Source organism: Mya arenaria, chromosome 16 (genome assembly GCF_026914265.1).
Source record: "Mya arenaria isolate MELC-2E11 chromosome 16, ASM2691426v1".
NCBI classification, from domain to species: domain Eukaryota; kingdom Metazoa; phylum Mollusca; class Bivalvia; order Myida; family Myidae; genus Mya; species Mya arenaria.
The window spans coordinates 46,176,994-46,187,904 of NC_069137.1; positions in this window are offsets into that span (position 1 = coordinate 46,176,994).

The following is a 10,911-nucleotide window of genomic DNA, read 5'->3' on the forward strand; positions in this document are numbered from 1 at the left end:
AGATTGTGCGAGATAGAGACATGGAAAAGTCTCCCAATGCCTATTTTTACCTCATATTCATTAAAGGTTATGATGCTGAAACCTTAAAACGAGCCAGGGGACCACAGCGACTGATGTCAGCTCGTTGCTTAGACCTAATCCTATATGTTAGTGCATATGATTTACACAGGATTTTAGGCAGGCTATGCGAGATTGGGACATGGAAAAGGCTCACAATGCCTATTTTACCTCATACTCATTAAAGGTTATGGTGCAGAAACCTTGAAACAGACAAAGAGACCATACCGACCTATGTCAGCGTGTATCTTAGACCTAGTCCTAGGTGATAATTCATTTAAATTACCTAGGATTTTAGGCAGGCTATGCGAGATGGGGATATGGAAAAAGGGTCCCAATGCTCATTTGCTTCATATTCATTACATGTTATGATGCAGAAAACTTAAAACAAGAAACGGGACCAAAGCGACCTATGTCATTGTTTAGCAGAAACCTAATCTTAGATATGAATAACCTAGGATTTTAGGCCGGCTATGTGGTATGGTGACGCGGAAAAGGCTCCCAATGTCTATTTGACTCATATTCATTATATGCTATGATGCAGAAACCTTAAAACGAGAAACGGGACCATATCGACCTATTTCACCTCATAGACGAGACCTAGTCGTAGGTGATAGAACATATGAGTAACTTATGATTTTAGGCAGACTATGGGTGATAGGGACATGGAAAAGGCTCCATATTCCTATTTGCGGCATAGTCATTAACTGGTAATGGCGCGGAAAAATTAAAACGATCAAGGGTACCATATCGACCTATACCATAATGTAGTCGAGACCAAGTCCTAGGACATAGTGCATATGAATAACCTAGGATATTAGGCATGCTATGCGAGTTGGGGACTAGGAAAATGCTCCCAATGGCTTTTGACCTATATTCATTACATATTATGGTGCAGAAAACTTAAAACAAACGAGAAACGGGACCAAAGCGACCTATGTCATCTTTTAGCCGAAACCTAGTCTTAGGTGATATAACAGGATTTTAGTTAGGCTATGTGTGATGGGGACATGGAAAAGGCTCCCAATGTCTATTTGACACATATTCGTTACATGTTATGGTTCAGAAACCTTAAAACGACAAACGGGACCATAGCAACCTATGTCACCTTATAGACGAGATCTTGTCCTATGTGATACTTTATATGAATAACCTCGTATTGTAGGCATGCTATGCGAGATAGAGACATGGAAAATGCTCCCAATGCCTATTTGCCACATATTCATTTATGGTGCGGAAACATTACAACGAGCAAGTGGACCATAACGACCTATGTCAGCGTGTAGCTAAGACCTAGTCCTAGGCAGGCTATGCAGGAAAGGGACATGGAAAGGCTACCAATGTCTATTTCCCTCATAATCTGGCATTGCGCGGAAACCTTAAAACGAGTAAGGGGACATAGTGACTTACGTTACTAAGTAGACTTGACCTTTCCCAGATGATGGTTTATGTGATTATATAGGCAGGTTATGTGGGATAGGGAAATGAACATGACTCCCAATTCCTATTTACACAATAAACAACTAAAACGGTGCGAAACCCTTAACACGAGCAAGCGCACGAAGGGACCTATGGCACTTTGTAGCCCAGACCTCGCTTTAAGTGATAACATCCATGAATTACCAAGAATTTTAGGCAGGCTTCGAGGGAAAGGGGCATGAAATAAGCTCCAAATGCCTTCATTGCATTAATAGCAAACAGCGAAAACATGAACACGAACACATATACCATAGCGTCCCAAATCGCGACCTGGCCATACACGGTGAGTGAACATATGAATATCATAGGAATTTATGCAGGCTATGCGGGATAGGGACATGAAATTTGCTCCTAATGGATATTTAGTTATTTATATTCTGGCATTGTTATGGTGCGAAAACCTTTCAACAATCAAAGAGATCATAGCGACCTTAGTCACTGTGTAGCCGAGACTTTACCCCAGATGATTCCATATGTGAATTAGTAGGATTTAAGGCAGATTTTGCGGGAAAGGGGCATTTAAAGGAATCCCAAGTACTATTTAGCCAATATAAAACTTTTATGGTGCGATAACATTACAATGAGTAGTAACCTATGGCACTTTGTAGCCAATATTTGGCTTGAAGTGATGGTATATGGATCAACCTAGGCAACTTATAGATAGATAGGGACATGAAAAGTACTTCCAATGCCTACCTGGCATTACTAACATGTTATGGTGTGGAAACCTTTAAACGAGAAAGGAGACCATAGCGACCTATGTCACCGTTTAGCCGAGACCTGGCCATACTCGGTGTTGAAACATGAAAATATCCTATGCTATGCGGGATAGGGACATAAAATATGCCCATTATGCATATTAGTAATTTACCCGATATTCTTGCAGCGTTATTGTTTATTATTGTGTGGAAACATTAAAACGTGCACTGCGACAATATGGACATATGTCACTGTTCAGCCGAGACCTTGCACTAAATGATGGCATATATTTGAATAACCTAGGATTTTAGGCAAGTTATGCAGGATAGGACATGATAAGACTCCCAATACCTAATATCCAATATACAACTGTTATGGTGCGATAACCTTAAAACAAGCAAGCGAACCATAGGGACCATTGCCACTGTATAGCCGAGACTGGTTTAAGTTTATGGCATATGTGAATCACTTAGGATTGTAGGGTGATAATGCGGGATAGGGACATGAAATAAGCTCCCAACACCTACCTGACCCACATACATACCGTTTATGTTGCGGAATCCTTACAACGAACAAGGGTACCATATCGACCAATATCACAGTGTAACTGAGACCTGGCTCTTGGTGAGGCCTTATGTGAATAACTTTTTCGAAAGGCTATTCGAGATAGGGAAATACATTTGGTTCTTAATGCGTGTTTAATGTGTGTATATAAATGTGCCTGTCATAGGCAATTAAATAAATAAAAAGGTCCAGCTTTTATTTGTATTTAGGGTTATTACGATGTCTACACCTTATTGTGTGATGGCCGTAAACAACAGTGGACTTTAGTATTTACTTAAGAAATGAATTGCTGGGTTGATGTCATTATCGGGGTATGAACGCAATTGGGCTTGGCAAAGTGTGTGAAGCCCGAAACTGTGGACTCTGCTGTATAATTAACATAAATACACTGTCATATCGATCATAACATTGACATAACACCTTTGGGTGTGCACCGTCTTTCATGGAATCCCAAAATATGTTGTTAAACTTATAAAGCCAAAAGGGGGTTGAGGCCTAGGGTACCCTAATAAGATTCGCTATTGCAGTAAGGGGCGGTCCACGATTTGATATTTCCTAGGGATCACAACTAAGTCTTGATCCGTCTTCCCCTTGAAGCATAGAATATGGGGCATAAATAAATAAGGAGATTTGAGGGTTCTTACGCTATAATATCGCTATGTCTAAATTCAGTCTTGAACTGTGCACTTTGGTGTAATATTTGTTTATTTATATGGACATAAAACATTAATTTTATGGCGTCACATTGGGAATGTGACGTCTTCCATGTTAGCTGAAAATATGATAACACCTAAACAAATGCGCGGCTAAAATAATTCTAAAACTGTGCATTTTGTAATACATACACATGACAGAGGCTTGGAACTATCCCGGAATACGGTGAAGATGTTTGCCGTTACATAATGTCGTATCCCGGAGAGCAATGCTGATTTGTGATAAATGCATATTTATATACTTGATGTATGCTTATTAATGACAGGCTTTGATAAATTACCGCTTCAAATGGCCACATTCAGGAAAGGATACTAACACATTCATAAGTTTACAAAATGTTACCATATTTTTAAATATAATTCATTCAAGAAATATATTGTATATATGTAGCATACGTTTATAGACCTAAACATAATGATAATGCTACTTATCTTTATCTAAAAGTAAACATATTGGATACTCAACAACACTGCTAAACGAAAAGCCCTCTTTTCCCCTGTAAGTAATCACTGTTTTCTCTCCTGCACCTCTTATACCATCCAAAATGTTACCCCTGTGTACCCTCCGTGAATACGGATGTTCGGTAGCAGTCAATCGTTTAGTCATCATTCGATTGTTCATCGTAAGATGCGAATCGGGGATCCCAAATTTCTTTCTATAAGGCATTGAAGGTAAATTTCGGCAATATATGTCTCTAAAAAATATAAAGCTATTGTTTTTGTTACAGGTACTATGTTACGACTGTTTCTTATATAGGGCCAATTTAAATTCGAAACTGTGCTAGAAACACCCTACATTTCAAATCTGAAGCTAAGCTTTAAAGCTGTAATCTCACAGATTGAACGTTTTGACACCTTTTTTTGTCTTGGAACGAGAATATTTTTGCGTAAATATCTGCAAACCAATGGTAAAAGACTGCTGACTAAAGATCAGATCGCAGCTTTATATATTTCCGTCCCAAAATTTATTTTTTATGCATTTTTCTTAAACCGTTAGTAACGGTTTAAACCATAAAACATTAAATTCGGAATGGAAATATGAAGATCTGCGATCTGATTTTTTGTCAGCAGTCTTCACTGGTAAGCAGATATTTACGCAATATTTTCCAATTCCAAGACAAAAAAAAAATAAAAAAATTGGAAAAACGGTAAATCTGTGAGAGGGCAGCTTTAAACCTGATGTCTGCAACCCGGTGTTAATCAATCTCCAACGCAGTGTTCTCAATAATTTACATTTCATTTACCAAAATAACGTTTTTTTTCTATTGAAACGGGATTTTCATGTTGTGTGCTCAAACACCTTAGCGAAGTATATTCATGTGTTCGTTCATTATGCTCAGACCAGAGATTCCCCAGATCAATGGCCTATGTGAGGTTGAAGTGATTCCAAATTCCTACCACTCTGGCAATATTCATGTTAATTGAACATAAACTCGTGAATGCCTCGAACATGAGCCATCACAGCATATTGAGGCATAAGGCAATGCTCACATGTTAATGTGCTCGAACCAGACTTTTCCGAATACAATGGTATATTTGAGGTTGAAGAGATTCCAAATGCCGACCACTCTAGCATAGTGGCAAAAGCCATGATAATTTTAAGCAAACGCATCAATGCCTAGAACATGAGCCATGAAAGAGTATTATTATTATCTATAGTTCACATTATAGGCCCTGAACCTAGTTATCATTAAACTTTCTGTTAAGGACCTCTTAGTCGAATAATCGGGTCAGTCCGTCCCAAAAATGGCGTTTGCAGCAGCAAAGTTCAATTTTCGAGCTCTATTTTCGGCTATTCAGTACAACAGCTCCAGCGAAATAAATTGATCATAAAGTAGGCCTCGTGGCCTAGTTCATCCCTACACTTATCGTTATGTCCACTAGGTAAAATTTTTGGGTCAGTTTGTCCCTATCCCGCATAGCCTGCCTAAAATCCTAGGGTATTCACATGTGCCATCACCTAGGGCCAGGTCTCGGCTACACAGTGACATAGGTCCCTATGGTCCCCTTGCTCGTTTCTGCGAGAACGAGCCTTACATGTATGGTAGGGGTCAGTAGGGGCTTATATTGCCCATATACGCACAATGTTGGGCTAAGGACGGGGCCAGACTAAAATCCTCGTAGTATTAACAGTTTCCCCGAATGTATCACACCGCCAGGTAACCCTTGGATACAGTGCCATTGGTCCCCTTGCTCGTTTTTAAGGCATCCGCACCATAACAGTGTCTGAATATGGGCCAAGTTGGCATGGGGGATCGAGTTCATGTCCCTATCCCGCATAGCCTGCCTAAAATCCTAGGGTATTCACATGTGCCATCACCTAGGGCCAGGTCTCGGCTACACAGTGACATAGGTCCCTATGGTCCCCTTGCTCGTTTCTGCGAGAACGAGCCTTACATGTATGGTAGGGGTCAGTAGGGGCTTATATTGCCCATATACGCACAATGTTGGGCTAAGGACGGGGCCAGACTAAAATCCTCGTAGTATTAACAGTTTCCCCGAATGTATCACACCGCCAGGTAACCCTTGGATACAGTGCCATTGGTCCCCTTGCTCGTTTTTAAGGCATCCGCACCATAACAGTGTCTGAATATGGGCCAAGTTGGCATGGGGGATCGAGTTCATGTCCCTATCCCGCATAGCCTGCCTAAAATCCTAGGGTATTCACATGTGCCATCACCTAGGGCCAGGTCTCGGCTACACAGTGACATAGGTCCCTATGGTCCCCTTGCTCGTTTCTGCGAGAACGAGCCTTACATGTATGGTAGGGGTCAGTAGGGGCTTATATTGCCCATATACGCACAATGTTGGGCTAAGGACGGGGCCAGACTAAAATCCTCGTAGTATTAACAGTTTCCCCGAATGTATCACACCGCCAGGTAACCCTTGGATACAGTGCCATTGGTCCCCTTGCTCGTTTTTAAGGCATCCGCACCATAACAGTGTCTGAATATGGGCCAAGTTGGCATGGGGGATCGAGTTCATGTCCCTATCCCGCATAGCCTGCCTAAAATCCTAGGGTATTCACATGTGCCATCACCTAGGGCCAGGTCTCGGCTACACAGTGACATAGGTCCCTATGGTCCCCTTGCTCGTTTCTGCGAGAACGAGCCTTACATGTATGGTAGGGGTCAGTAGGGCTTATATTGCCCATATACGCACAATGTTGGGCTAAGGACGGGGCCAGACTAAAATCCTCGTAGTATTAACAGTTTCCCCGAATGTATCACACCGCCAGGTAACCCTTGGATACAGTGCCATTGGTCCCCTTGCTCGTTTTTAAGGCATCCGCACCATAACAGTGTCTGAATATGGGCCAAGTTGGCATGGGGGATCGAGTTCATGTCCCTATCCCGCATAGCCTGCCTAAAATCCTAGGGTATTCACATGTGCCATCACCTAGGGCCAGGTCTCGGCTACACAGTGACATAGGTCCCTATGGTCCCCTTGCTCGTTTCTGCGAGAACGAGCCTTACATGTATGGTAGGGGTCAGTAGGGCTTATATTGCCCATATACGCACAATGTTGGGCTAAGGACGGGGCCAGACTAAAATCCTCGTAGTATTAACAGTTTCCCCGAATGTATCACACCGCCAGGTAACCCTTGGATACAGTGCCATTGGTCCCCTTGCTCGTTTTTAAGGCATCCGCACCATAACAGTGTCTGAATATGGGCCAAGTTGGCATGGGGGATCGAGTTCATGTCCCTATCCCGCATAGCCTGCCTAAAATCCTAGGGTATTCACATGTGCCATCACCTAGGGCCAGGTCTCGGCTACACAGTGACATAGGTCCCTATGGTCCCCTTGCTCGTTTCTGCGAGAACGAGCCTTACATGTTTCCTCGAGATTAATGCTCTTATTGTATTGATTTTGATGGTGATACGGTGCTAGCACCGCATCCCCGCGGTGATATGGTGATACGGTGCTACGGTGCTAACTTCACGCACATATAATATTTCAACTTTATACGATGATCATAATATCTCAATTGAGTTCGATCAACAGCCGTGTCACATAATTATCACTTAAGTTATTGTTTGGATCACTTTTGGTTTGGTAAAAAAATGAATTTTGTTCTTAAAGAGCTTTAGGACTTTTAATAAACTACTTTCAAGATCAAAATAATTACAAAATATGCTAAATAATTCATTTAGCCAAAGAACTGGCTTACGCTCATATTTACAAAGAATATTCTGTTTATTGAAAGTGATTTCATCTGACTGAAAAGAAGAACACTCCATCTATATTGAACAGTTAAAGGATGATCACAAATCAGATTCTTCAGTCGAACAAAGATGACAACAAATCAGATTGCACGGTAGAACACACGCTTTGTATTAACGGGTTTAAAGATGACCACAAATCAGGCTGGACGGTAGAACACACGCTTTGTATTGATGGGTTTAAAGATGACTACAAATCAGACTGGACGGTAGAACACACGCTCTGTATTGACGGGTTTAAAGATGACCACACATCAGACTTGACGGTAGAACACACGCTCTGTATTGACGGGTTTAAAGATGACCACACATCAGACTGGACGGTAGAACACACGCTTTGTATTGAAGGGTTTAAAGATGACCACACATCAGACTGGACGGTAGATCACACGCTCTGTATTGACGGGTTTAAAGATGACCACACATCAGACTGGACGGTAGAACACACGCTCTGTATTGACGGGTTCAAAGATGACTACACATCAGACTGGACGGTAGAACACACGCTGTGTATTGACGGGTTAAAAGATGACTACACATCAGACTGGACAGTAGGACACACGATCTGTATTGATGGGTTTAAAGACGACTCCACATCAGACTGGACAGTAGGACACACGCTCTGTATTGACGGGTTTAAAGATGACTACACATCAGACTGGACAGTAGAACACACGGTCTGTAATGACGGGTTTTCAAGATGACTACAAACCAGGCTGGACGGTAGAACACACGCTCTGTATTGACGGGTTTAAAGATGACTACACATCAGACTGGACGGTAGGACACACGGTCTGTAATGACAGGTTTTCAAGATGACTACAAACCAGGCTGGACGGTAGAACACACGCTCTGTATTGACGGGTTTAAAGATGACTACACATCGGACTGGACGGTAGAACACACGCTTTGTATTGACGGGTTTAAAGATGACCACAAATCAGACAGGGCGGTAGAACACAAGCTTTGTAATGACTGTTTTAAGATGACAACAAACCAGACTGAAAGGTTAAAACACAGGCTCAATATTGATTGACGGGTTTAAAGATGACCACAAATCAGACCGGAGGTAGTCCAAACGCACCGTATTTACAGGTTTAAATGTTATGGCAATTTTAACTCGATTCGTTTTAATAAATCATCTTAACAAATTAGATCATATTTTGCTGCCTAAATCAAATAAAGTTTCTCTTACCTGACAACTTAAGTATGACTTTCAAAGTGTATATAAAGCGATCGGCAAATAATATATCGGCGATCTACACCTTTGGCAAATATGTATACTAGTCTATATTAAATATGTATGTTTGTCAACTATGAATTCCCCTTCGGTCTTCCATCATATCTCGAGAACCAGCCCTGATCAAATAGGCCTTATGCATCGATGCTCAGAAATTGATTTGCCATAAACCGTTCTTAGAAGTTAGACTGGTTACCGGTTGCTAAACCAATAGAGCGATGTAACGAGACTTGCCATTGTTTAATGATACTTTTTGTTTTTATGTTTTTTAAAACTTGAATGTTTTCTCCATGGTTTTGCATTTATAATGGAGTGGTTAACGTTCTCGCTGTTGTGTTGCGCTATCCAATGTTGTGTTTACGTTATATGTTTTTCCGTTGTTGTGTTTACGTTATACGTTTTTCCGTTGTTGTGTTTACGTTATACGTTTTTCCGTTGTTGTGTTTACGTTATACGTTTTTCCGTTGTTGTGTTTACGCTATAGGTTTCTTTCCGTTGTTGTGTTTACGTGGGTGTTGCCTGTTAAATAACCTCATAATCTTATATTATTGTGACTTAATATATAGCATCTTAAAGACCAAGAAAGGCTCACCTCGGTAGATATGTCCGTCTTAATCATTAAAGTTTTACATAATATAAACATTTTACAAATATTCGATCTTTTTATCATATATACTTATTCAAGTATTTGTTAGATGACATGAAGTATCATTTCAATGATTAAGAATGGATGGAGTAAGCGTTACGAACGAGCCCATTTTTAATCATTAAAATATTACTTCAGTTAGAATACTGCCTCATTGATAACTCAAACTCTGACGCAGGGAATGTGTATCGGATGAGTGGCAGTAGGCGGACCTATAGACCTATAAATACCCGCGAAAGTTGAAATTCTTAATGATTAAGCCTTGTACTCATTGACTGCTTTTCTGCCATGTAATGTACGTTATTTTCTAATACCGCTACACTCACCCCGCCCCTCCTTAACCATTAAAATGTTACTTCATGTCAGTTAACTATTACGTTTACCACAGAGGAAAAACGCCTTATTCGATAACGCAGACATAATTGACCTTCATTTAAACATTCATATCATGATTATTCATGTCATTACACCCTCTCTTGAAAATAAATGTTTGAAAAACTATATTAAGTATGATCTTCCCATTTATCGGAAACAATAAGTTTTCTTTTTAGTACTATGACTGTCCTTGAATTAAATCCATTTTAGAAAATGAGTGGGTGTAAAGGACAATTTCGTTCACATAATCTCCACTTAAAGAGACTCGCTCGTGTTTTAGCACCAATCTTTTTTATCCGAATTATGCATCTGAAAACACGTATATTATAATTTTATTATTTGATACCGAAATTGCAGAAAAATAGACTTAAAGCTGCACTCTCACGGATTGAACGTTTTGACATCTTTTTTTTATTTTTTGTCTTGGAACGAGCCAATTTTTGCGAAAATCCATGGAAACCAGTTATATACGACGGCTGACAAAAAATAGATCGCTGATTTATAAATTTAAGTTAAAAAATTATGTTTTTTTGCATTTTTACTTAAACCGTTAGTAAACGTTTTAAGTCATAAAACATTAATTTTCGAACGGAAATATGCAAATCTGCGATCTGATCTTTTGTCAGCAATCTTTTATCGTTGGTTTACAGATATTTACGCAAAAATTTCGAAGACAAAACATAAAAAAGTAATAAAAATGGTATATCTGTGAGAGTGCAGCTTCAAGTACAAACATATATTTTGGTTCTAAAGATGACCCAAGCTCCGGTACAGTCAAGGAATAATAATAAAAATTGCAACAAAACCACACGCCCACAATGACTCATCCACACTCATAAGAATAACTTAACATTTAAGCCTTTTTGAAAAGTGTTACTAGTTATTCGAAATCGTGGACTTCAAAAACAATATT